General features: G+C 35.8%; 1 protein-coding gene across 1 annotated transcript in view; it reads left to right on the top strand.

Moving 5' to 3' along the window:
- IIL1 (isopropyl malate isomerase large subunit 1) overlaps positions 1-26,779 on the top strand; it is a 156,312-nt gene that overhangs the window by 54,402 nt on the left and 75,131 nt on the right. The gene's annotated exons all lie outside the window — the stretch shown is intronic.

Genomic DNA, 26,779 nt, shown 5'->3' with positions numbered 1-26,779 from the left:
TCCTGATCAAGATACATGGGATCTGAATAATCGAGAGGTAGTAATGCTTCTCAAACTATCCGTAGCTGATGACCAGCTTTCTCAGATTCCATCCGACAAGACAGCGGCCGAAATCTGGACACATCTAAAAGGTCTTCATGAGACTTTCGACAAGAGCAGAGCCTTCTTTCTGAAAAACACTCTGTTTTCTATTGTCATGGATGAGCGCACCTCGCTCCAAGCACACCTGAATCGGATTCAAGAAATCCGTGATCAGTTACTTGCCATCGGTCGCAAGATGGAGGAAGAGGATATTGTGGTAATCACTCTTTGGAGTTTACCAAATTCCTACGAGCATTTTATCGAGACTCTCAACATCACATCTACTGGTTTTGATCTAAAGTTCACTGATCTCTGCACCCTGCTACTTCAGCAAGATCGGTGGAAACAACAGTTCGGTAGCAGCTCCAGTTCCACCTCCACTGAGCAAGCCTTTGCTGCGAAATCCTTTCAGAAGGATAAGGGCAAGTTTCAGCAACCATCTCAGCAGAAGTCTTCTACTCCAGCATCCGATGGTACCAAAAAGAAGAACATTCAATGCAACTATTGCCACAAGTATGGTCACATGAAGGTTGCATGTCGGAAACGCTTAGCTGCCCAGTCTAAGCAATCAGGTTCGCAACCCAAAGCGAACAGTGCAGAGCACACTGAGCAGGTGGAATCTGCCTTTTATGCCTTCATGGCTAAAAGACCCACAGAGTATGTACAATCATCTGCCTGGTACATTGATTCAGGTGCCTCTCGACATTTCACTCACCGCAGAGACTGGTTTACTGACTACCAGCCTTATTCAGATTCTCTTATCTTTGGTGGTGGAGAAGAGTACACGGTTGTTGGTAAAGGCAACATTCAAATTCAGTCTATTGGGAGGAAGCTCATATTCCTTGATGTGTACTACGTTCCAGGGATGGAACTAAATCTACTCTCGGTCAGTCAGTTGCTGCGACATTCTCCACACTTGGCAGTCACCTTCAGTTCACATCAGTGCACCATCACTGATTGGGCGACTAAGTCTACTATTGCAGTTGGTCTTGAGGATCATGGTCTTTTCAGACTTACTGATTCTGGTGATTCTCAGGACTTAGCTATGGCTGCTCGGCGATCTTCCATCAGCTCACTTTGGCATCAGCGATATGGGCACTTAAATGTGCATTATCTCTCACAACTTGCTCGGGATGAGCTTGTTCTTGGTTTGCCAGAGATTCAAACCCAACACCTTGGAGTTTGTGAGGCATGTCAGACGGGGAAGCAACATCGCACACCTTTCCCCAGGGGCGATTCTTGGCGAGCTTCTCAAGTACTTCAGCTTGTTCATGCTGATATCTGCGGCCCTATGGCCACTCCTTCTGTTCTTGGGTACAGGTATTTTTTGTTGTTTGTAGATGATTTCAGTAGAAAAATGTGGGTGTATTTCCTTAAAAAGAAATCCGATGCATTTATTGTATTTCAGAAGTTTAAACCCTTAGTTGAAAAAAAGTCTGGGAAATCTATTATTACTCTTAGATCAGACAATGGGGGGGAATTTTGTTCTAATGTTTTCTCCAGCTTCTTGGATACACATGGCATCCAATGCCAGTTCACCACACCCCACACGCCACAACAAAACAGTGTAGTTGAACGTCGGAACAGGACAATCACCGAGATGGCTCGTTCCATGCTCGAACACAGACATGTTCCGAAGCGTTTTTGGGCAGAAGCAGTTAACACTGCATTTTATCTGTTGAACCGGTCACCCACAGTGGCGGTCAAAGGTAAAACTCCGGAAGAGGCCTGGTCAGGTCGCAAGCCCAGAATCAGTCACCTGAAGGTTTTTGGCTCTCTTGCTTTTGTTTGGATCCCTGATGCTTCAGGCACCAAGTTGGATGCCAAGAGTCAGAAACTGATGCTTGCTGGATATAGCAGTCTTCACAAAGCCTACCGCCTTATTGATGTTGAGACATCTTGTCTCATATACAGCCGCGATGTAGTCTTTGATGAGCAGCGAGGACCATTCATGCCTGTTTCTCCTGTTCCTGATCCAGCAGACCAGCCTATGCAGGTTCATGATTTGGGAGTTCGGCTTCCATTAGGTCCACCTGATGGGAGGGCTCCAGTAGCTCCTACAGCTCCAGTCCTGCCAGTGATACCTGTACAGCCACCTTCGGCTTCTCCTGCAGGATCACCTCGTTTTGAAGATGCTTCATCTGAGTTTGATCCAGATTCTTCTGATCAGGATCCTGCTGATCAAGCATCTCCTAGTACTACTGTTGGTCATTCTCCTCTCCGGCCTGAGTGGTGGGCTAAGACACTTGCTGATCTTCATGATGATGAGCTCATTGATGGGAGAACTACTCGGAAAAAGAGCAAAACTATAGATTCTGTTAACTTTGCTCTTATGGCCAACATTCACAGTGTGTTTGAACCTCAAACATATTCCGAGGCTAAAGGAATTCCAGAGTGGGAACAGGCCATGCAATCTGAACACCAGAGCCTGCTGAAGAACAACACTTGGGTCCTTTCTGATCTTCCCCCAGGGAAGAAACCCATTAGCTGCAAATGGGTCTACAAAATCAAATACAAATCGGATGGTATTTTGGATAAGTACAAAGCTCGTTTAGTGGCAAAGGGCTTTTCTCAGCGTCAGGGCATTGATTATGAGGAGACCTTTGCTCCTACTGCAAAGATGAGCACCATCAGATTAGCCCTAGCCATGGCAGCACAGTTTGGCTGGAAGGTCCATCAGATGGACGTAAAGAGTGCTTTCCTGAATGGTGATCTCCATGAAGAGGTCTACATGACGCAGCCTCCTGGTTTCAAGGTTGCTGGTAAAGACCATCAGGTTCTCAGATTGGTAAAAGCTCTCTATGGTTTGAAGCAGGCCCCTCGGGCATGGTACATCAAGATTGATACGTACCTCAGTGATCAAGGCTTCAAGAGGAGTTCTTTAGACTCAAATCTGTACATCAAGACTACTGACAGTGACATCATCCTTCTGATTATCTATGTGGATGATCTGATCATCACTGGCAGTTCGGCATCTTTGATTCAGGGAATCAAACAACACTTATGCCAGTCTTTTGATATGACTGACCTTGGGCTCATACATTATTGCTTAGGTGTTGAAGTTTGGCAACAGTCTTCTGGTATATTCATCTCTCAGTCCAAATATGCCAGAGCCTTGTTAGACAAATTCCGAATGCAGGATTGCAAACCTGCATCTACACCTATGGAGAAAGGTCTCAAGTTATCAGCCAAGTTTGATTCTCCTTCCGTTGATGATACTACGTATAGGCAACTAGTAGGCAGCCTCATCTACCTATCTGCTACTAGGCCTGATATCAGCTTCGCAGTCAGCTATATTTCACACTTTATGACAGCTCCTAAGGCTGATCATTGGATGGCAGCAAAGCGTGTGCTTCGTTATGTGAAAGACACTTCTGATTATGGACTTCTGTATTCTCGGAGTTCTAATCCTAAACTCAGTGGGTTCACAGATTCAGATTGGGCAGGCTCTGTTGATGATAAAAAGTCAACATCTGGATATGTGTTCAGTTTGGGATCCGGTGCAGTCACATGGACCAGGAAGAAGCAGCAGGCAGTTTCTCTCTCTTCTACAGAGGCTGAATATAGAGGGACTGTTAAGGCAGGATGTGAAGCTGTCTGGCTTCGTCGGATGCTTGGGGATATGCAGATGTCACCAGCAGGACCGACTACTCTGTTTGTTGATAACGAAGGCGTTATCAAGTTAGCACGGAATCCAGTCTTCCATGAACGAACCAAGCATGTGGATGTTCATTGTCATTACATACGACAGCTGGTTGAAGACGGGACTATAGATCTGCAGTATGTTCCTACCTCAGATCAGACTGCAGACATTCTCACCAAGCCTCTTGGTCCTGATAAGTTTGTCAAATTCAGAGGACAGCTTGGTGTGTTAGATAGATTAAACATTAAGGGAGGGTATTACAATAATAGATAAGACGTCTATTATTAGTTAATGGTTATCTTGTAAATATCTTTAGCTTTAGTTTGCTTTCGTTTTTTGCTTTCTCTGGAATAGAATGTTTCTATTATTTACGATCGTTTCCTAAGGAAACATCGTCTCTTCCTTTTGTATAAATTGACCTTTCGGTCTCTGTTATTAATAAGCAAGTATTTACCAATTACCTTGTAATATCAACAATGCCAATAATAACACTCAGCAGTTCCAGCTCCAAATGCCTTTGTAATTGGTGTTAATTTCAGCAGCCCCCCCTCACACCACTAAATCAGGCACTCATGGCAGGAATAACGCTGCCCAGTATCCGGCCAAACTGACGCCCTAAATCTGATGCAATTAGGCGCCTATCCAAAGGTAATGTGATGCCAAAGTTCCAGGCTTCTCATGCCAAAGACAGATGCAAATACCCTCAGTCCTCTTCAAGGAAATTGCGCGCAGAAATAACAGTAATGGTAAGGCATTAACAAGTCCCAATTTGTAGATATAGCTTGCATTCAAATAACATAATTTAATCACCAAACTCTTATGACAAATTGCACGTATTATTAGACCTGTTTGATACCTTCTTGTAGTATCAAAAATGCTGCTTCCCAAGATATAATCAGCAGGCATAGATGCCCTGATCAAATCGCTACAGTGCAAATACAATTTCCTATCATAAATTCCAATGAATCTCTTCACAATCTCTAGACAATCTCCAACAAGCAAACTCTCCTTAAATCAGACAATTAACATAGAACAAATCCTTCCTTTAGACAGTTAAAACAGTAAGGAGTGATGGCAGATTGCTATACAATAGCAGCAATTTGCAATACAATCTTTAGAACCACTTTCAGCTTCAGACCCTTACACCTCAGCTGTTAATTTTTCTAGGATCGTTTCTGCAAATGTAGTAAGATTGCCAATGTGATTGATGCTTTCCAAATGAAGATTTGGATCTCATATAAATATGAGAGGAGGAGACATGTCTCTTCAAGAGACATGTCCCTATAGTTAATCATTTTTAGTTAACTATATGTATAACTCACCTTTAAGCATATATGTAATATTAATATTATATTATTATATAACAATATATAATGTATAATATATATAAAATATATATTATATTACATATATATAATATATATTATATATATCAATAATATAAGACATAAAACAATGTTCATATAAATTATGAATACAAATACTCAATGTAATGAGTATATCACTTCGACAGATGCTATACTCTCCAACAAGCAAACTCTAGACAATCTCCAACAAGCAAACTCTCCTTAAATCAGACAATTACCATAGAACAAATCCTTCCTTTAGACAGTTAAAACAGTAAGGAGTGATGGCAGATTGCTATACAATAGCAGCAATTTGCAATACAATCTTTAGAACCACTTTCAGCTTCAGACACTTACACCTCAACTGTTAATTTTTCTAGGATCGTTTCTGCAAATGTAGTAAGATTGCCAATGTGATTGATGCTTTCCAAATGAAGATTTGGATCTCATATAAATATGAGAGGAGGAGACATGTCTCTTGATATGAGAGGAGGAGACATGTCTCTTCAAGAGACATGTCCCTATAGTTAATCATTTTTAGTTAACTATATGTATTACTCACCTTTAAGCATATATGTAATATTAATATTATATTATTATATAACAATATATAATTTATAATATATATAATATATATTATATTACATATATATTATATTACATATATATAATATATATTATATATATCAATAATATAAGACATAAAACAATGTTCATATAAATCATGAATACAAATACTCAATGTAATGAGTATATCACTTCGACAGATGCTATACTCTCCAACAAGCAAACTCTAGACAATCTCCAACAAGCAAACTCTCCTTAAATCAGACAATTACCATAGAACAAATCCTTCCTTTAGACAGTTAAAACAGTAAGGAGTGATGGCAGATTGCTATACAATAGCAGCAATTTGCAATACAATCTTTAGAACCACTTTCAGCTTCAGACACTTACACCTCAGCTGTTAATTTTTCTAGGATCGTTTCTGCAAATGTAGTAAGATTGCCAATGTGATTGATGCTTTCCAAATGAAGATTTGGATCTCATATAAATATGAGAGGAGGAGACATGTCTCTTGATATGAGAGGAGGAGACATGTCTCTTCAAGAGACATGTCCCTATAGTTAATCATTTTTAGTTAACTATATGTATTACTCACCTTTAAGCATATATGTAATATTAATATTATATTATTATATAACAATATATAATTTATAATATATATAATATATATTATATTACATATATATAATATATATTATATATATCAATAATATAAGACATAAAACAATGTTCATATAAATCATGAATACAAATACTCAATGTAATGAGTATATCACTTCGACAGATGCTATACTTCAACACTCCCTCTTAGCAAGAGAGAAGTGACAAAAGCATTTTATGAGATATCAGTGTTAAGAATATCTATACACAACATATTATCTGACTTTAACACTCTGAAAGAGTGACTTGTCAAATAACTACAATCACAATGTTATGAACACTATCATAACATATATTATGATCTTCAATTGTCCAAAACAATATCTAGAGTAATCATATTGCTTTCGTTATCAATGACTTCCGACATATTCGGAACAAAAACTGTCACAATAACAAGCCTATCATTTGCAAGATCGTCATCTTACAAAGATTACCTTCTGTTTGTTCGTTATCATGGTGTTTTACAAAATTTGGCCCAAAGAACCATGATAATAGGTCTACCATTTATAAGATCTTTCATCTTATAATGGTTGCCTTATGTTTATATATGTCAATGAAAGATCGTCACCTTTCATTACATATCATATGTGAAATAGTAACCACCATGAACCTAGTTAGAGGGTGGTACAAAGGGTTTTCACCTCATGCTTCTCTCTCATAGAGAAGAGCGCATTATAAAGAATTTCTCTTAGAACTTCTCCTCAAAGAGCAGATATCATCCACAAAGGACTGTAACTCAAAATTTCTCCCTTTGAAAATCGATCCTAGGAAGTCAGGTCCTCTAGTTACTTCCTCAGAAATTCTCGTTACCCAAGGATGCCTGTCGAACTAATCACTCCCTCATGATATATGTAGGAGTAGGCCCATCAACATCATGCAGTCACTCACATGTATTTCTAGAGTCCCTCTGAGTATCAATCTTCTAAGCTCTTGCATTGCCTTTGAAGAAGTATCATACTCCCTCTTAATGTAGAAGAATCTCATAATCTCAATCATCAAAGATGAGAACCTTATTTTATCCATCTTGATCATCAGGGTCTTTGGAATTACTATCATTAGATTAAGTCTGCACAATTTTGGTAGCATATGTAAAGTGCCAACCTTCTTTTCCTGTAAGAATATCCTCAAACATAAAGGAAAAGATCAAAGCAATTAACCCTTATAGTATGTATAGAATTACAAATAAATGAGTAGATAAATATAAAAGATACAAGTACTTATCTGCCTATGAGGGTCATGGAATATCTCCTTTTCTAAGGCTGGTTCAAGTGGGAATGAAACATTGCCCTTTTATTCCTCCCCACAATGTAAAAGTCCAACTTCTTTATAAGTTCCAACTTGCTCTTTCATCCATTGAAGCTCCAAACATTCATTAAGCTTAATAGTAGAGTAAACACAAACTCGTCCACAATACGCCAAGATCTTGATTGAGTATGATTGTGCCATTTGAATGACTCTATAACTTATACGTCAAGTATCATTTATCATTTATCGTAGATGGTTCAAATGAAGTCACCACTTGCATATAATGTACACAAGGGGTAGGCTCATTAAGATCACATAGTTACATGAATTATAGTTCCCTTGATTGTTACAATTTATCGATCATTGAAGATTCTATCACAACATGGTTTACTCCCCCTGGATCAATATGATCGAGATCACCGAAGATTGATTGAATCATATTCTTTATCTGCTCCCTTTCTTTCAAGGTTGTCTGAAATGTCAGTCTCCTTCTTGCAATAACAATCTTGAAGGAAAAGATCAAGGCACATAGCTCTTGGTTGCATACAAATAAGAAAGAGATATTATGACAATACTCAAGGATAATAAATAGTTTTGTATAATTATATAAGATCATTCAATAAAATATAGATAAATATCTTATATGCTTTGAACATATTACTCAATCCCCAATATATATATATTTTAATCTATATTTTAAACATATTATTTGATTATCAAATAACTAACAATGAGTATGAAATTCTTATTCAAATAATGAATAAGGAAGTATTACAAACATAGTTCTTTACATAACCGAATAATATATTAGTCACCATAATGATAACAGAATTTACATAATATTTTCTCTATCCTCAATATAATATAATTATTGTTTTACAAACCATGCAAATATGTAATTAAGATAAGCACATGTATAATTCAAAATATGATTATTAGTAGTTTAACTCATGTCTGTTACTAATAGTAACATAAATATATTTCTCAAGATTCACATTATAATATTAGATCCTTTAAAAATATACACATCATTCCATAAATAAAAATTATATTATATCCATACCATTTGAATGGACTCTATTTCTAACTATAATCTTTATAAAAATTCAATATGCATTCGTATATAATTGGTCACAACTTATATATTTCATTTACAAGATCCTATATATTTCATTTTCAATAATATTTATATGTTAATTTCAAATAAATACACATATAAATAAATAATAAATCATCACAACTCCACACAAGGAAAATCAACACAAATTAATTTACCTTAATATGAGGTCCACCTCATTGTTGACATAGCAGATCCCTATTTTTATTCAATCGTCGACCGTAATTTTCTGTAATTCTATGTCAATCTCCATAGTATCTACACCTCAGAGTTGAGAAAGAGCCTTGTGAATTTCTCATTTGTAGATACCACAATCCATATATACTTGGATCACCACAATCTACAATGCCTCTTAATTATATGTATGGTCTTGAAGAGTGCTCATCGATTGGGGCCCACCCTTGGCTACGTTGGCAATCTGCCTGTTTTGAGTCTTCAAAACTGAATGTGTATCTACGTACCTTTCCCATGGTCAGAGTAGCAATATCGCTTATCCATGTCATGTCTATATCTCAAGTTTTCGTGTTGATCGCATCTTAAAAATATACCTTTTCTTTTAATGGGGTCCATGTCTTCCCCACTGTCATTGCCTCTATTACCTTTCGGTTATGTTACCCTTACTGTATTTGTTGCTCACAACATTTAATATTTTATAGAATGTGACTTCATAAATATGTATATACTTAATGGTCCCTACCACCCAATTAACTTGGGAGGTATTCCTTTCGATGCAAAGTGAATAGGGTATGATTTTGCTCCATTTTAAAATGATTTGATATACATCTTTTTAGGGACCATATTCATAATCAAGTCAGCTCCACCTTATACATGGGTCCAATGTGGATGGCAGTATCATTTCTGCCCTTTTGTTTTATCTCCTCCGATGCGTTCAAATAATCATGAAGGGATTTGCCAAAATATTTCACCTGCCACACAAGCTCCGACGTCGCAACATTTAAAGAGAAAATAGTAAATACCATGTTTACATGGATTCGTTACTTAGCATCCTTTTTCTCTCAATCCATCCTGCTTGGCATCCTCTCCCAACTTTGTATTCAAGCCAACATGTGATATTTCATTCTAATTATCACAGATTCACGTAATGTATTTAGGCGTCAATAATCACTATTAAATCCTCTGTGGGTTTCATACAATGATGACACATAGCATAGTGCTAATAAACCTTCTCATATGATTGTAGGTGTTGGAAACCTCGATAGCATAATAGATATGACATTGGCCATGTCAAGAGTTCGATACCACATCAATTAGATCAACCATCCTGACATTGAATCAAATCACAAAGATTTCTAGTATACTTTGCCACAATCATTGGATCCAATCTACCTTGTGACATCAGACTCTGACATCGTTATAACCTTTGAGCGGATTCCACACACATTCATTTTTAAATTTATTTTTATCCAACATTCTATGCCAACGAGACTTGTTTGCACATTTTAATTACATTGGTGAAAATAATTGCAAGCAGCCCGAGTCAAGGATAGAAATTCAAGCTCAAAGTGAGCCGAATTAGAGTGATCAAAGTGTCAACATAACCTCAATTGACCATTGAAAATGAGACATTGCATCTTCTCTACAATGCCTACCATTGGAGATTTGATATAAGCCAAGTAAAACCAGATTTGCTTCTCCATTCGGCTATGAAATGCTACTCAATTAACACAATGAAATCTCTGATCTTTGGCAGACTACAACTTGGCTCTGATCTTTGGCAGACTGCAACTTGGTTCTTCCTTGTACCACATTCGACCCCTATCTTTTATTTGTCGTATTCACATTGAGGTGAGTGCTAAATTTTATTTTTCTTTGTTACATTTGCAGTTTGCTCTGATACCATGTTAATTTTTCTAGGATCGTTTCTGCAAATGTAGTAACATTGCCAATGTGATTGATGCTTTCCAAATGAAGATTTGGATCTCATATAAATATGAGAGGAGGAGACATGTCTCTTCAAGAGACATGTCCCTATAGTTAATCATCTATAGTTAACTATATTTATAACTCACCTTTAAGCATATATGGAATATTAATATTATATTATTATATAACAATATATAATGTATCATATATATAATATATATTATATTACATATATATAATATACCTATATTACTCTTATCAATAATATAAGACATAAAACAATGTTCATGTAAATCATGAATACAAGTACTCAATGTAATGAGTATATCACTTTGACAGATGCTATACTTTAACATCAGCCAGGGCACAAACTTCAGAAACTCAGAAAAGCCACAAAGGCAACAAAAACAAATAAATATTCAAGCATGATTTTTCCAATGAAATGAGCTCATATTTATAATGTTTTGTTGATAAAAGTTTCCAAATGAACTCAACTGTAGAAATTGTGAAAGTTTCCCACATGAACTTAGTGCTTGAAACTTTTTAACACAACATCACTTCAAATATTTAATACTTGGTATAGGCATATAATAAATGACCCCTTCCAATGATGACTCAACCCTCAACTTAAATGAAATTATAAAGTTAAATTAACTTGATAATTTGACTACTTAAAATATAATAACTCCCAAAATATTAATCATTTAAATATGCCATTTGAAATAGGCGTCACACCTATTATTTTTCCATGTGATCAAATTCACTTTTCAAAAATAGAAAGGGGCCATCTCAATCAACACCTGACTTACCACAAATAGTAAGTAAATCTAAGCTCAAATGAAGTCCAATCTGAGCCAAATGAAAACCAACTTGTAGCTTATTGAATTGTGGAGAAGGCACTGCCCTCACAAGCCAAGCCACTGTCCTCAGGAGACCCTATTCACAATAATTAACCTACAAGGATCACAATAATAGGCTAATGTCTCAAACTCCAAAGATGGCAAAAATGGGGACATTACACCTTGGATGTTGCTTTTGTTCAACTAGGGTTTGAAGTGATTTTTTCCAAAAATATTGTGATTTATTTGCTGCTTATTCTAGGTAGGTTTATTATTTTGTACCTTAAAATATTTTGGGGTTTCCAATATTTTTCTCTTAAAAATTTTCTGGTGGATTTTTTTAATGATTTTTTCCTTCAGAAAATTTGTGGGTTGTACGATAAAAAATCTAAAAATTGTAATGTAAAAGGGATTACTGCTTTCTACAAAAGCTAAGTTTTGTATTTCAATTCATGTAGATTTTATTTCTTTTATTGTGATCGGTTTTTTCCCTTAAAAATTGGGTTTTTTAAACTCTAATTTTTTCCCCAAAAAATTGTGCAAGGTGTTCTTATTTTAGGGTTTTTAACCTTTAAAAAAAATTGATGCTTTGTGAACTTTAGTATAAGGTTTTGATGATTTTTTCCCACAAAATTTGTGGTTTTTTGTGGTCTTTTTTGGGTCGCACCTAGAGTTGATGGGGTGAACATGTGCAAACGTTTTTTCTAGTTTTTAACAAATCTTAAATGGACGTTTTTCCAAATTTCTCAGAAAGTCGTCGTTTTAGCCTTTTAGGTTTTAATAGCTAATCTCAGAGGCATAGCTTTGTTACCAAACATCAAGTTGGATGGTGTTTGGTACTCTTGATAAGATAAGATAACTTTATTAATGTCCAACAAGAGACCACAAGGTTTTAAGGGACTGAAAAGTGTACAAAGAGACAGTGACCAGCAACTAGAGCAGCAAACGGTGTTTGCAGAAAGAATAAGAGAAGAAAGTAAGAGAACAAGAACCAAAGGAAGACAAACCAACTACCTACTTCTTACAGACGAGAAGTAGTTGAGAACTGAGGGGTATTGCCTCGGGCAAGGATGAGCTCTGGACCGTCTCGAAGAATAGCTGAAAGTTGGATGAAGCTGTTGAGTGTATCCTCTGCGAGTCGCACGAACCTGGTGTGATCCAAAAGTGGCAAAGGGGTTGCTTCGACCCCTAAGTCGGGGATTTAAGAGCAAAGAATAAGGTGATGAGTTGGTTTCAAGACTGTGCCAAAGACGATAAAGGGTGCAAGATGTCGGAGGATAAAGTGCAAGACATTGTTGATAAGTGTAATTGAAGAAAGACAAGAGGGATATGCACTCTCTGAATAAGCAGTGGAACCTCCCTCTGATCTCATACAAGGCAGGGCCGCTGGAAGTAAGGTGGTGCTGCCGAGTGTATCCCCAGAGGGGTCTCACAGACTTGGTGTGTACCCACTTTGGAAAAACCCAAAGAGATGTAGAGGGCATGTGTCTAGTGGCAAGTAGTGTATCAAGAGTGCATGGTAACCCCATCCTGGATAACCACGGAGTGATTATTTCTATAAGTTTTGTAGATTCAAGGAGGGTCTTACCAACAAACTCATGTTGCAGAGTGCTTTGATGAGATAGGGGCAGCCTTATATGCTTTTGTGACCAAAAGACATGCAAATTGTCTTCTACAAGATAGTTAGAACGGTGACCATTAAGGGAGGTTATATAATATAATAATGTTTCTATGATGGTCATCTTGGTTTTAATCATTTAGATAGCTGATATTTTGTTAGTTCACTTGTACTTTAGAAATGCTTTGTTTTTAATTTCTATATTTAAGGAGATTGAATCTCCTTTGGTAAATATATCAAACTATCAAGATTTATAACAACCTGATCCATCAAAAAACATGATTTCTTTTGTCCCTTGCTCTCTCCTCAGGTGGGAGAAAATCTATAGTAGTAGTTCTCTTGGAACAACAATATAGACCCTATTTTCTAATCTATTTTCCTATGTTCCCTTGAGTTTCCGATATGGGGACAACGGGGGATGGCAGGACGGGTTTTCGGGACGACAAATTTTTTTGGCGATTTTGGAGACAGCAAAAGGGGACGACTATATATACAAGGAAATTTTTAAAATATACATTGAAATTTGCAAATATACATGTCATTCATATGAAACTAAGCACAAAGCATGTCATTTAAACATTATAGAACCATAACATACAACATTTGAATGCCATCTAGGAAATAATATCCAATTTCAGTACTCAATTGTCAAAATGCATATCAATATCAATGAACAATATCATAATGATAAACATGATAAATCTGAAAATCAAAATCTAAATATGCCCAAAGGCTAGAGGGCTGACATAAAGTAATAAGTATCAATGTATCATAATCATGTTCACTTTCAACATAAAAAACAAAACATAGAAAAATGAAGCAGATTGCTACTCCTATTCTACCTCTTCTTGCAAAATGAAAACTCCAGTCAGCTGCAACAAAAAATGAAAGCCAAACAAATGACAAAACAACTAAAATGTGGTGTCTTTAAACCTTTTAGGGCATTTGGAGGGGTGGGGCCCACCTAGGCGACCTAGTTAGGAGCCTTAAAATTATTTTTTAATGTTCACTTTTAAATTTTTTTTGCATAAAAAAAGAAAAAATAAAAATAAAAAAATTATAAAAGAAAAAAAAATCATTTGGGGACGGTCGGCCGTACTCGGTTTTTGGGAGACATTTAGCCATCCCCTTTCCATACCGGGGACAGCCAACCATCCCCCTTTTTTTCCTAGATGTCCTCGAGTTTTGGGGACGCCCCTTGGTAATTTGCACTTTTTGGGGACAACTGGGGGACATTCCCTACACGTCCCCTCGTCCCTAGGACATCCCCGTCTCATAAACAAGGGTATTTTGGCTGGGGATGCATCCCCGAGGAACAAAGCAGTATTTTCTACAACTCATGAGTTGAACTATTTGTTTTATTTGCTCTTTAATATTTCTCTGTTTTATTTGCTCTTTAATATTTCCATGCTATGGAAATGCCCAATTTTATTGACAATTATAGTACTATTTGACGTTTCCTCAATTTTTACTTTTTTTTTAATAAATTCCTTTTCCCTGAAATTTCAAAAAATATTATTCTTTTGGTTTGCTGTTTTTTTACCAATTTGTTATTGTTGTTTTAATACACACACACACACACACAATTAATTTGATCCAACGAAACAGATGGTGCGGCAACAGCTATGATGGGGCTATCATCAAAGAGGAGATGAAAATTCTCAAGTATGTCACCTAAGTCTACAAGATGGGATTCACAAATCAGGCCTACAGTATTTGTAAAGTATTAATTCCAATGTACCAAATTTGAGAGACTATGATGTACCAACTACAAAGAAACACTTGAAGTGACAAGAGATAGAGATGTGACTTGAATACATGCCATCCAACTATATTAAACATCACATTATGATTTGTCCCTCCTGGATATTTGAATCTGAACATCTAGAGATGAATCTTCCATTGTTGGAAAGCAAGAATCCTCTATGCCAAGATAGTGACTCAATAGATAAAGAATATGAAGCCTTTGAATCTGGATTTGGAGTAAGAGAAACTAAAGAATCAATCTGTATAGGAGGAGAATCATCTGTAATATTTTCCAATGGGTTTGCTAAGTTTTCACTTTTTCACTCTGACGTATTTCATCAAACAGTTTGCTTACTTCTGAAGTTGTCAATGCTTGTTTGTTTGCAACGAGTTGATTCCGTTTATATAGATTTAATATCACAAAGATATTTAATCTACACATGAAATTACAAGTCTCAAACAATTGTGCACCTTATGAAATTGAAACTGCTATTCAAGTTTATGTAGAGCATTACATAGGATGTTTCACAATCTGAAAACTGAGAAGAAATAATCTAAAAGTGAAAAGCACTCCCGAAGTAAATTTCTGACCTCTTGTTGACAGCTCAGAATTTAATATTTCAGCTTTACACAAAATCAATCTTTTCTAGCATATATGTAACGTAAGTCACAAGGTTCGAGTTCGAGTTTGAATTCGCCAACCATGAAGTTTGGCGAGGTCCAAAAATTTTGAAAAATTTCGACATAAAATTCGCCTTATATAATTTATAAATAAATAAATATATATAAGCAATTATGATTAATAAATTAAAAATAAATATATATAAGCAACTATGATAAATAAATTAATAATAATAGCTAAACATACAAAATATTAATATTTTACTAATAAAATAGATAAACAAAATATACATTATGATTAAACATTAATGTTTTTCTAATAATTTTTTTTACTATTGGTAAAGAAAAAATATTAATATTTTACTAATAAATTACATAAACAAAACTAATAAAATACATAAACAAACTATACATTAAACATTAATGATTTTCTAATAATTAAAAAAAAAATATTGATAAAGAAAAAATATAAATATATTACTAATAAAATACAAATTACATACATTATAATAACAATATAAACCACATTATTATAAACCACCGAAACATAAAGTGAAATGGAATTTTTGGAAATGCTGGTCGTGGCTTGGGGCTTGTTCATCGCCATTGAAGATCATGAAGAACCTGCAATTTGTTTTTGTTGAAGTCCAATGAAGATGACAGAAAATCAGACGGAAGCTAAGAATGAGTAATCATAGTCAACGGTGGGTTGGGGAGGAAAACCATTTAATGAGCAGATTGTCGTGAAAACCACCCTCATTCCTGTTCGCGTGGCGGCTTAAACCCTCTTTCCTGTTCACGTGCTAGACAAAGCAGCCAACATTGAGAGAAAATTAAGCAAACCAAACACATTTGTTTTAACACGAATTTGTTAGTGAATTTGTTGAATGTTTTTGAACCCTTGAATATTAGACGGATTTCAAACTTCATCTTTGAAGTTCTCCAAACCCTGTGACATAGCATGTAACTGCCATATAATTATCTTCAGCAGCAGTCCCACAATCTGTCACAACATAATGAGCAATTTGACCCAGCTGTTATTATGAATATAATTCCCAATATCAACAGGTGATACAGTGGCTGCTTCAGATTGATAAAGCTTCAATCATCCAACCAACTCTGTATTTGATGCAGCAGCTATTACACTCTTCCCAGATAAAACATGAATATTTACTGAGTGCACACAGAAGTTCAGGATAGCTCCCTCGTTATCTCTCACCACAGACTCATAAGTTGTTTGTAGTTCGTAGCTTGACCTACTGCGAATGTAAACAGAATATCATCTCTTATTTGCTAGCAGCATATAATAACCAGTCAATGAATCTTCATGCCCAAAGTTGTAGTTTGTTGGTTTCCAGGAGGCAGCGATGCTGAACCATACACTGTGAATGCAATCTCAGTAATACTAAACCAGTGCATATAACCTCCCGTTCTGTTGGTTCCCAAAACCACAGATTGGAAATCCAAGAGCCTTGCCGATTCTCCAGTAGGATTATCCAATCAGCTCTGGCCAACGGACGGGAATGATCCCAATTCCCTTGCACTGCAGGCTTCGGTACACTTAGGCAGATGGACCTTCACTTTGAACTTGATCACCTTGCTCAAAGCTATTATATAGTGACTTTAAACTTTTTGAGTTATTCGGTTGGCAAAATCCTCAAACTCGATTGTAATAGAGTTGAATGCTGAGTGTTTGAATTGATTGAATGTTTTGTATAATGTTATAATAGCTGATTTGGTGCTTGCAAGAAGAATACCGATAGATTACTGTCTTCAAATATAAATCCAATATTTAAACCTTAATGATTTAAAAGACCAATGGCTTTTCTTATTAGGGCAACAGAGTCAACTATTATGAAGATTATTACGTACAACTCTATGAGACAAATTTTTATCAAAATATCATCAAGTAGTCCCGAGCTCTGCAACAAATAATCTTCTATATGCAATTCTATGATAGCCAAAAAGAATTTAACTTCTTAGGTGGGAAGCCTGATTAGGCAGAGATGCAGAGAGTTTATATGTTTCATACTATTCCCTGTTTGTTGAACACAAAATGCGGAAAATACCCAATGCAAAAGAAAGCCTTGTTGGAATAATTCAATAATTTGTTTATTGACCATAAAGGACAAATCAACATTCTAATTCTAATCTCTTTGCCTTAGTAGAAATAAACAAAAGACATTTTATTTATTATTGAAATATAATATTTGAATTTATATTACAAAATCATGCTTTAATATCTCTCTTTAATATCTCCTCCTAATATTTCTTCTGTTTGGATTTGTCTCTATTCTATCATTTTTTCCTTTTTTTATATCAAACAAACGCTGTAACTTTTCAACTATGAACGGATGTGCCTCTGTTAACGTTAATTGCGCTTTTTCAATTTTAAATAATTTTCTTTAATTTTCGGATTGACTTAATTCTTGGAGATACGCAATGAATTAATATGAAAGTCTTTGCCCTTGATTCTTTTGGTATCGATGACATCTGCCATGAATTCTCTTACCCAAATATTTTATTGTTGGCATAACCATCTGAATAATCCATGAATATATAGTGAATCAAATATATGTATTCGGTGGCTTATTCAAAGGTCAGGAACCTGCTTTGCGTGGTTTTCTTGCTTCTTTTCTACGCGTTTGGATCAGTCCAGTTCCATGATATCTATGCATGTGATATTAATCTTTCTGGGCACGTGTCTTGCTATTGCTTAGAGACTGCCATCGTTTTCATTGGAGTCCTCCTTGCTACTGGCCTGCGGTCGTTTTCTGAAGATCAATAATCCAGTGCCCATGAAAGTGCGATGACAAACAGAGAAAAAACTCATGCTTTGACTTTCATCATTTTGGATTTGCGGCTCCGTGATGTGCTTTCACTTCTCCACATGGCAGTTATACAAGAGGATATTGACAGAATATCTATTGATTCAAATATTCTTTTCCCAGATAGCGTAGATTATACAACATGATGGTCAGAAGGAGAAGTGTCAACAAAGTAAACATTCCAGAGATCTCTGTAGATTGCAAGGCATCCTCTGCACACCGTCTTTTGTTGGGCTCCAAATTATGTTCATTATCTCTACTCATGACCTCCATTGTGCTTTCATGTGCATAAATGATAAATTTCATTGGGATTTATCATCGTTGCATAGTATTCACTGCCCTAATTCCTATCATGTCCTCCTTATGCTTCTGTGTATGCAAATCAACATCTGTGGTTTACTGAAATCTCTCGTTAATTTCGGACATCATGAGCTCTCCATGTTCAGGTATTTCAAATAACAGGCATCCAGTAGTATCTAAAGACTAGTTTCCAAATATTCAGAGCCAACTTGTTCAAAAAAGTATAGTTATTCAGACTGAGTATTGTCAACCGATGTAGTTCACACATTGCGGCTGGCAACCTTTTCATAATGGGAATTCTACTTCCATTATTTGTTTGTGTCTCTTTTATGGTTACTGTTTTGATAAAGATAGGAATTGTTTTGATGAAGATTCTCTTATTCAGACTGAGTATTGTCAACTGATGTAGTTCACACATGCCGCTGGCAACCTTTTCATAACGGGAATTCTACTTCCATTATTTGTTTGTATCTTTTTTATGGTTGCTATTTTGATAAAGATGGGAATTGTTTTGATGAAGATTCTCTAATTCTCACTGCACAAGTAGAATATATGGTTTTTTCTTCCTATATAATATTTGACCACCTGTATTATTTGTGTGGTTTTTATAGCTTTGGGTGGTAACTTCAATTGTGGGAATGACTACATAGCTCCTTCAGTGAAATTGCACTGTATGTTCTGACAACTACTAAATCCATCAGTTATTATGTGGGCTCTTCGCCTCATTGATTCAAGTATTCCTTATACTTCGTTCTCTCTTCATCATGAAACTACATTGGTCATGTAATGGTTAATAACATGGATGATCATTGTAGAATTGCTTTGGACATGTGAAGGATTCTTCAAACATGACTGGCATACATTATGTGTACAGAATTCACACCCAGTTGCAGACCACTAAATTTGCAACATTTTCCATCCACAAGTACCAAGGATTATTTGTGTGGTTTTTATAGCTTTGGGTGGTAACTTCAATTGTGGGAATGACTACATAGCTCCTTCAGTGAAATTGCACTGTATGTTCTGACAACTACTAAATCCATCAGTTATTATGTGGGCTTTTCGCCTCATTGTTTCAAGTATTCCTTTTACTTCGTTCTCTCTTCATCATGAAACTACATTGGTCATGTAATGGTTAATAACATGGATGATCATTGTAGAATTGCTTTGGACATGTGAAGGATTCTTCAAACATGACTGGCATACATTATGTGTACAGAATTCACACCCAGTTGCAGACCACTAAAGTTGCAACATTTTCCATCCACAAGTACCAAGGATCTCAAAGAATTTTCCAATGCACTTCAAATCCATAGGATGCACTTCCTGTAGCACAAATTCAGTTTTCAAACAACTTTTGATGAATGAATGTATATACTTCTATTCTGAAATATTCTTTTGCATCCTGGACAATGATTTAGTGCATTCCCATGATATGCCTGATATCAGATACTTCTGTATAGTACTAAAATGCATGTATATATGAACCGGTTTCCTCTTCCTCATTCCCTTAATTATGACCTTTAGTTGTTTTGAAACATATTGTTTGAATATAAGTAGTGGGTAAGATCTGAAGATTCTCCCTTTGGCATGGTATTTGGGACTCTAAATTTTGCCAAAAGTTTAGAGTTCCATCACATTCTTCAAATGGCTGACGGGTATTTGTTGAGAAACTCAACAACACATCGATTCTCAATCCTTAACACCAACACAAATCATATATGATGCTCCGCTGTCTCCTGGATGTCAATGCACAAAGCCAATCCTTCCATTACCAACCAAAACAGCATAAGCTACATTTGGGAAGACGATGTTGAGTGAAGTATTCGAGTCAGAGGATACGTTTCCTTTACATGATAACCTTAGAAGTATAACTGTGTTCTCCAGAAATTTTAATTTAAGAACCAAATTTGCCAGCTATAGCTTTAGACGCTGAAATAGATCTTTGGCAATGACTATTTATAATAAAATCATCATCCACATAACATTAGAAATATTGACCACACTGCCCATAGAGAGAGATTTTACTTCAATAATCCACAATTTTATGTTAGTTCCATCACCGAAACATGAATCAGGCCCACCAATCAAATAATCAACTATTCCTCACCCAAAAGACAAAGTAATAAGCTTCATCAATTTTCTTGTCCGCATTATCCACGAAGACATAAAATTGCTTGGAAGTCCAAATAAATGACCAGCCTGATAAAATTAGTCCCCATAATATTAGTGGATATAAATGATAGTCCTTATTTCTTTCTGATGCTAAGAAATAGATAAATTTACAGACAGCTTCAATAGTTCAACCTAATAGCATATTCCACATTTTAATGGAGTTTCTCACTACAACATATTCAATGCGAATATGATATTTTGGAATATTAATATTTATTTTCTTAGATAAGATAAGATAGATTTATTAATGTCCAACAAGAGATTATGAAAAGGGTCTAAGTGATTGAAAGCGTACAACCAAGGAGACTAACAACAACAAGACTACCAAACAATGTCTGGGAAAGAGCAGAACAAAAGAAAACAAGAAGGTGAACGAGAAGCCATAGCAAGAACAAGAACAAGAACACCCCCAAGGCAAGGACTAGAGATCCTTCCATGGTGCAAAGAAGTCTAGAATAGAAGGGTACGGCCCAAGGCAACCAAGAATCCTAGCGCATCTCTGATTTTCCTGGAGGGTTGATGTTGTCGAGATAGCTTGCTACAAGTTCTCACGGATCTGGAATGATTGACTATAGAAGTGTCGACTAGATGCTTCACAACATGAGCAGGATGTAGAGGCGAGAAGAAGGTAGCGATAAGATAAAATACTTTAAACAATATATTAATATTAAACCGCCTTAATAAATATTTTGAGTCAAGCACAAATCCTTACGAATTTGTCATTAATGAAGACTTCACAAATTTGCCACAAGTGCGAACTCTGTTACGAATACACTCCCATGAAGAGCTAGGGTTTTTTCCAACACTTAATCAATCTGCTGAAGGTTTGCATCCTCAAAGATTTAGCCAATGCAGAGCATTAGATAATTTCATCAATTTCAATAATTACCTGGACATATCAAATACCTCACAAATCCTACTTTTAATAACAGTTTGATGAGCCTTTCAGAATTTTCCATGAGTTGCTTCTGCAATAAGTTGGAGGACTATATTAATCAAATTGACTTTATGAATATAATATATTTTAGTCATTTTTAAATTAAACTCATCCTTTAGTTTTAAAGTATTTATAAATTTATTTTGCCATGGGGACATTACAACATCAAGTGAAGCCTAATAGTATAAAAAATTATCAAGGCTTGTCAAATAATTAAGCAACTCTTCTATATCACTATTGTATGGTAGGTTATTGCAATCATCAAGGAGCGGAAGATTGTGACGTGGGTCTCCATAAATCTCCCAAACTTTTGTCCAAAGAATGTGTGAGTATTGAATATGTAAGATGGGACATAGTTTCAAAAGTAACACTTCTACCAACCAATCTAAGGACATGGTCATTCTTGTTTCCCCATGTTATCTTCTAATTAGGTGTATTTGGTTCAACAAGAAGTCCGTATAGATGAGGAAAGAGGAGCACAAGATTGTGGCGTGGGTCTCAATAGATCTCCCAAAATTTTGTCCAAAGAATATGTGAGCATTCAATATGTGAGACATGACACATAGTTTCAAAATTAACACTTCTACCAGCCAATCTATGGAATTGGTTATTCTTGTTTCCCCATGTTATTTTTTGATTAGGTGTGCTTGGTTCAAGGACAAGTCCATATAGATTAGGATAGAGATGAATCACCTTGAGCTATTTTAGGATGCCATCTTGCCAATACTTATAGTTCTCGTTGTTACTGGGGGTTATGGTGGATGAAGTAGAAAACCCATGCATTGACAATGATAGACTCCTCATGCATAAACTAGAGATCAAACATGTGAAATCAAAACCCATACAACTTCAAAGTGGATGGATAATTTGCAAAATTTTTCAACTACACATGCAATACATCTGTGTAGAGCTGTAGGGAGGCTTGTTGAGGCAACATATCGACATATTTGGTGGAGTATTTTGTGCATGCAATGAGCAATACACCAAAGGACACGAGGAGATTGACTCGATTATGGGAGTGGTCAGCAATACTAGAGATGTGTAGATGTATATCTGCAACCACCATACTTCACATGCACTCATTAGGAGCTTCACGAAGGAGTTCTTGAAACAAGTTGAGACTAGGTATACATCCTATTTCATTCTTTTGGAGAGAATGCTTGAGTTGCAGGAGCCACTGCAACTCATGGTCATTGACGAATGAGTGGAATCTATGGGATGGATCCAGGACATAATAGGGAAGGAGGGTGAAGGATATAGTGAAGAGTGTTGTATTTTGGAGTGATACAAAATACATAGTCTCTATCATTAGGCTTGTTTTCTAGGTCATTGGATATGAAGATGGAGATGCTGTTACACTTGGAGAGGTATACGAGGGCATTGATTCTATGCTTGGCCATATGAGGGTAATTGTGCGAGAGGACCCCACTTAGCCTTCTACAATGAGGACATTCGGCCTATTGTTAACATAGATGGGACAACCTAAACACTTTGTTACACATGGCTCCTTATGCATCGAATCCGAAGTGGTAGTGCCTAGGCTCAATAGAGTTACACCATTGTACGACAATGAGGTGATTTATATAATGCTACTCATTGTAATCATCTTTATGTCTTATAAATCTTTTCATAATTAGCATCTTCTATTTGCCAATAATTTAAAATCTTAATTTTTTAGGTAAGGGTTCTTCAAGTGCATTGATAAGATGTATGACTCTGAGAGTGTTGAGAAGGTTCACACTGATTGGACCAAATTGGCTATCCAAATTTGTTGAAAGGATCCGATTTTGTGGTGGTTTGCTCATGTACCGAAATCTACGACTACCACTCTAGCTATTTGTTTGTTGTCTTAGGAACGTAGTTCCTCAACTTTATAACCTATTTAATTTTTTAATATTTTATGATTTAAGGGCTTAGGGAACCTAAGAGTTTTCAGATTTCAACTTTTCTCACAATGGCCATTTGTTGCCTATCTCAGGTTTCTAGTTCCTCAACTCTTGAGAGGAATTGGTCTACTTAGAGCTTCATTCACTCTCTTAAGAGGAACAAACTTACCTCTCGGAGAGCAGAGAAGCTAGTGGTTGTACATAGTGTCTTGCGTATTAATGTCCACAAGACACGTGTATAAGGAGAGGTCAACAACACTATGGAATGTAGAGCTAGGGGAGCTATTCAAGATTGATGAGGATGAGGATAGTTCAGATGCAAGGCTTGTTGGTGTAGCTTTTGCTACTCTTGACCTTGGAGAGTTTGATACTTCCACTATGGATGAGTTTTATGACCTCACATGGGATGATTAGAGGCCTCCTTGCCTTCACTACATTTGGCATTTTGATCTTCTAGACTTGTAGTTTGTACTTGTTTTGATATTATGGCACATGATACTCAATGTAATCAGCTTTATGTCACATGGTCAAATACTTATTTTATTGATATCTATTATATAATTAAACTCTTCATTTGTTGATTCGGCTATTCAAAATTTTATTGTTCAATGTTCAATGCAATGTTCAAGTATTTACTCTTTGACATCTTTATATCTTATATTTTTATACATCTTTTCATAACTAGCATTTTAAGTACTATATGTATTGCATATAGTATGTACACCCCAGCTCCTCGTCCCTTGTTGTAATCCCCAAATCGGGGTCTCTTTGTCCCACTTAGAAATTTGTGCAGCTGTGCCGATGTCGTAGGCGACAATTATGCCATGAATAGTTAAATAAGATTTTTGTTAATTAATGAAACATTGTTCCTAAGGTGTATCAGTTGTGTTGTTAATTGGTGACAGTTGGAAACTTATGCAACTGTCTCGAGTCTATTCTGCCATATATGGTCTAATGTGATTCTATGTTACTCATGTTATTGCTGTATTTCATTTCTTTGGTATTATGTAATCTCTTTCAACTGGCATCTAACCAACATCCCCTTACCCCGTAGGGCAGTGTAACTATGATTATTTTATTAGTAAATAATAAGGTGAGTATGATATCACATTATATTATTATTACTCTTATAGTCCTCAACTTAGGAAATAATAATTTATTTCTTCATTTACTCATAAGATGCAATCTAGGGGTCAATGCCGAATTCCGTCTGAAGCTTACTCATCCCTGATACTGTCTGAACCAAGTAGGCAAACTAGAACCATGCTCAAAACAGTGTGAAACCACACATAAAGTTTTAGCGTGAGTCCCCTTAACAACCCGTTGGCCTATGGGAACTTTGGTGATAGGACAACCTGTTGCTCATCTCCTGTTGCCTAGAAAGGGGACATTGCACTCAAGTTATGGTTCTTGTGAAAAAAAAATCTTTTATACATTAATTATCTTTTGGGGTATTGTTTAGGTAGCCTTGTGGCAGCATTGCTGGCTTTAGTTAATCAGGGGGTGATAGGTGTTGCAAGATCTAGGTAGTGAGGGCGAGCCACTAATTGAGGTGGCAGATCTCTCCACTTTGGTAGCTGTCAGTGTTTAAGCCCTTGTGGGTTGCCAATGTCTAGGGTTTTCTCCTTGTTGATACTGAGAGCTTTAGCTGCGTTGGCAGTTGTGCAGGTGCTAATATCAACCTTGTGATAGTTGTGACTGCTATTTTGTTTTAATACAAATACCAATGCTGATGTAGAGGGCTATTCTTGACAAATTGGTGATATGTATCGCTGGTAGACTACAACATAAGCCTAATCTTGTGCAATTGTATGAACTATTATGAATTTGATCTTGGCAAAGCCCCCAAAAAGGTCATTTTTTAGGCCCACCCTATTGGGTTTAATATCAATTTGTATGCTTTTTGGTTCTCTTGAGCTCATTGAGAGGTCTGTTTTGCACCAGGATGCATCTTATGAAATTTATTTGGTGAAAAATACCCAAATAAGGGAAGGGAATTGTACATTTCAAGCTCTGATTTAATGAAAGAGAGAAGCAATGTAAATGCTATGAAGCAGGATAATTTCTTTGATATATTATTAAAACTTGTACACTAAACAATGAGGAAACCCTTGTTATAAAGACAAGGATGAAACCCAAGGACATACTAAGATCATGATAAAGTTCTTAATCATTTTTGATATGACACATGAAAAGTAAATATGTAAGCTTACTTATGCAAGTGTGAGTATAACCCATATTAACTATTTAGGTGATATACTATGTTCACAGCAACAACAAATGTATATATATTTATGATTTTTTTTGTTGTTCCTGTTGTATGGACCTATCCACCACCCTATGGAAAAAATGTTTTACCGGCATATTGTACTCACTCATATCCATAGCCAATCCTGATTCAGTAATTTTGTTTTCATCTAGGATTCTTGAGTATCATTGATAATCAGGCATATCGTATATGCTCTGATTCCTAGGTTCTTTATTTGGGATCTCAGTTTCCTAGATTCTTCGTAGAAGGATATAAAAAATACTAGACAGTTTATTATTTCATTTCATTTCATTTGTGAACTTTTGGCAGGTTCTTAATTCTTTGAACATTCTTGAATCTCTATTGTCTCTTCGTTGTTGAATCCACAAATAACTGATAAAATGAGTTTGTTCAGGTTATTCTGCTTGTGAAAATCTTGTTTTATAGACAGACCTCTGGGATTTTAATTTCTACGTGATGCTGCGATAAAGCTTGAATACTTGGCTGTTGTGCAAATTGTTGATAACCTGAATTGCCAGAAAAGGTTTAAAGAAAGTTTTCTGAAATTTTAAATGTCTTATTTGTTTTGTGTCTCTGTAAGGTTACAGTTGTGATTTAGCAGAGTTTGATCAGATTATGGATTAACCTCCAAAGACAGATTTCTGAAATTGTTATTTTGAGAGGTGGAATTTACAGTGACAGCAGGGGAAAGAATCATCTGATATGATGACCATGATAGAAAAAACTATTTCAAGTTGTCATTTTTAAATATAAAGACTGCAAAGTAAATAAACTAGCTCCATGTAAAGAATTCATATATTTTTATTTTCTAAACTGCATCAGATAAGATAATGATGTTTTTAAAGACTGTAAATCTTAAGTAAATAAAATAGGTCTAATCTAAATTCATATATTTTTTCTTAAACTGCATCAGAGAAGATAGTGATGATTAGAACGCTAACTACACAAATTTATGAGACTTCTTATGTCACAATATTTGAATGATAGGTAGTCCATCTTGACTTATACCACGTGGTT

The sequence above is a fragment of the Cupressus sempervirens genome, chromosome 8 (genome assembly GCF_028749045.1).
Source record: "Cupressus sempervirens isolate cs-2001-9-10 chromosome 8, ASM2874904v1, whole genome shotgun sequence".
Taxonomy (NCBI): Eukaryota; Viridiplantae; Streptophyta; class Pinopsida; order Cupressales; family Cupressaceae; genus Cupressus; species Cupressus sempervirens.
The sequence above is the reverse complement of the archived record's forward strand: the minus strand, read 5'-3'. Positions and strand labels throughout refer to the sequence as shown.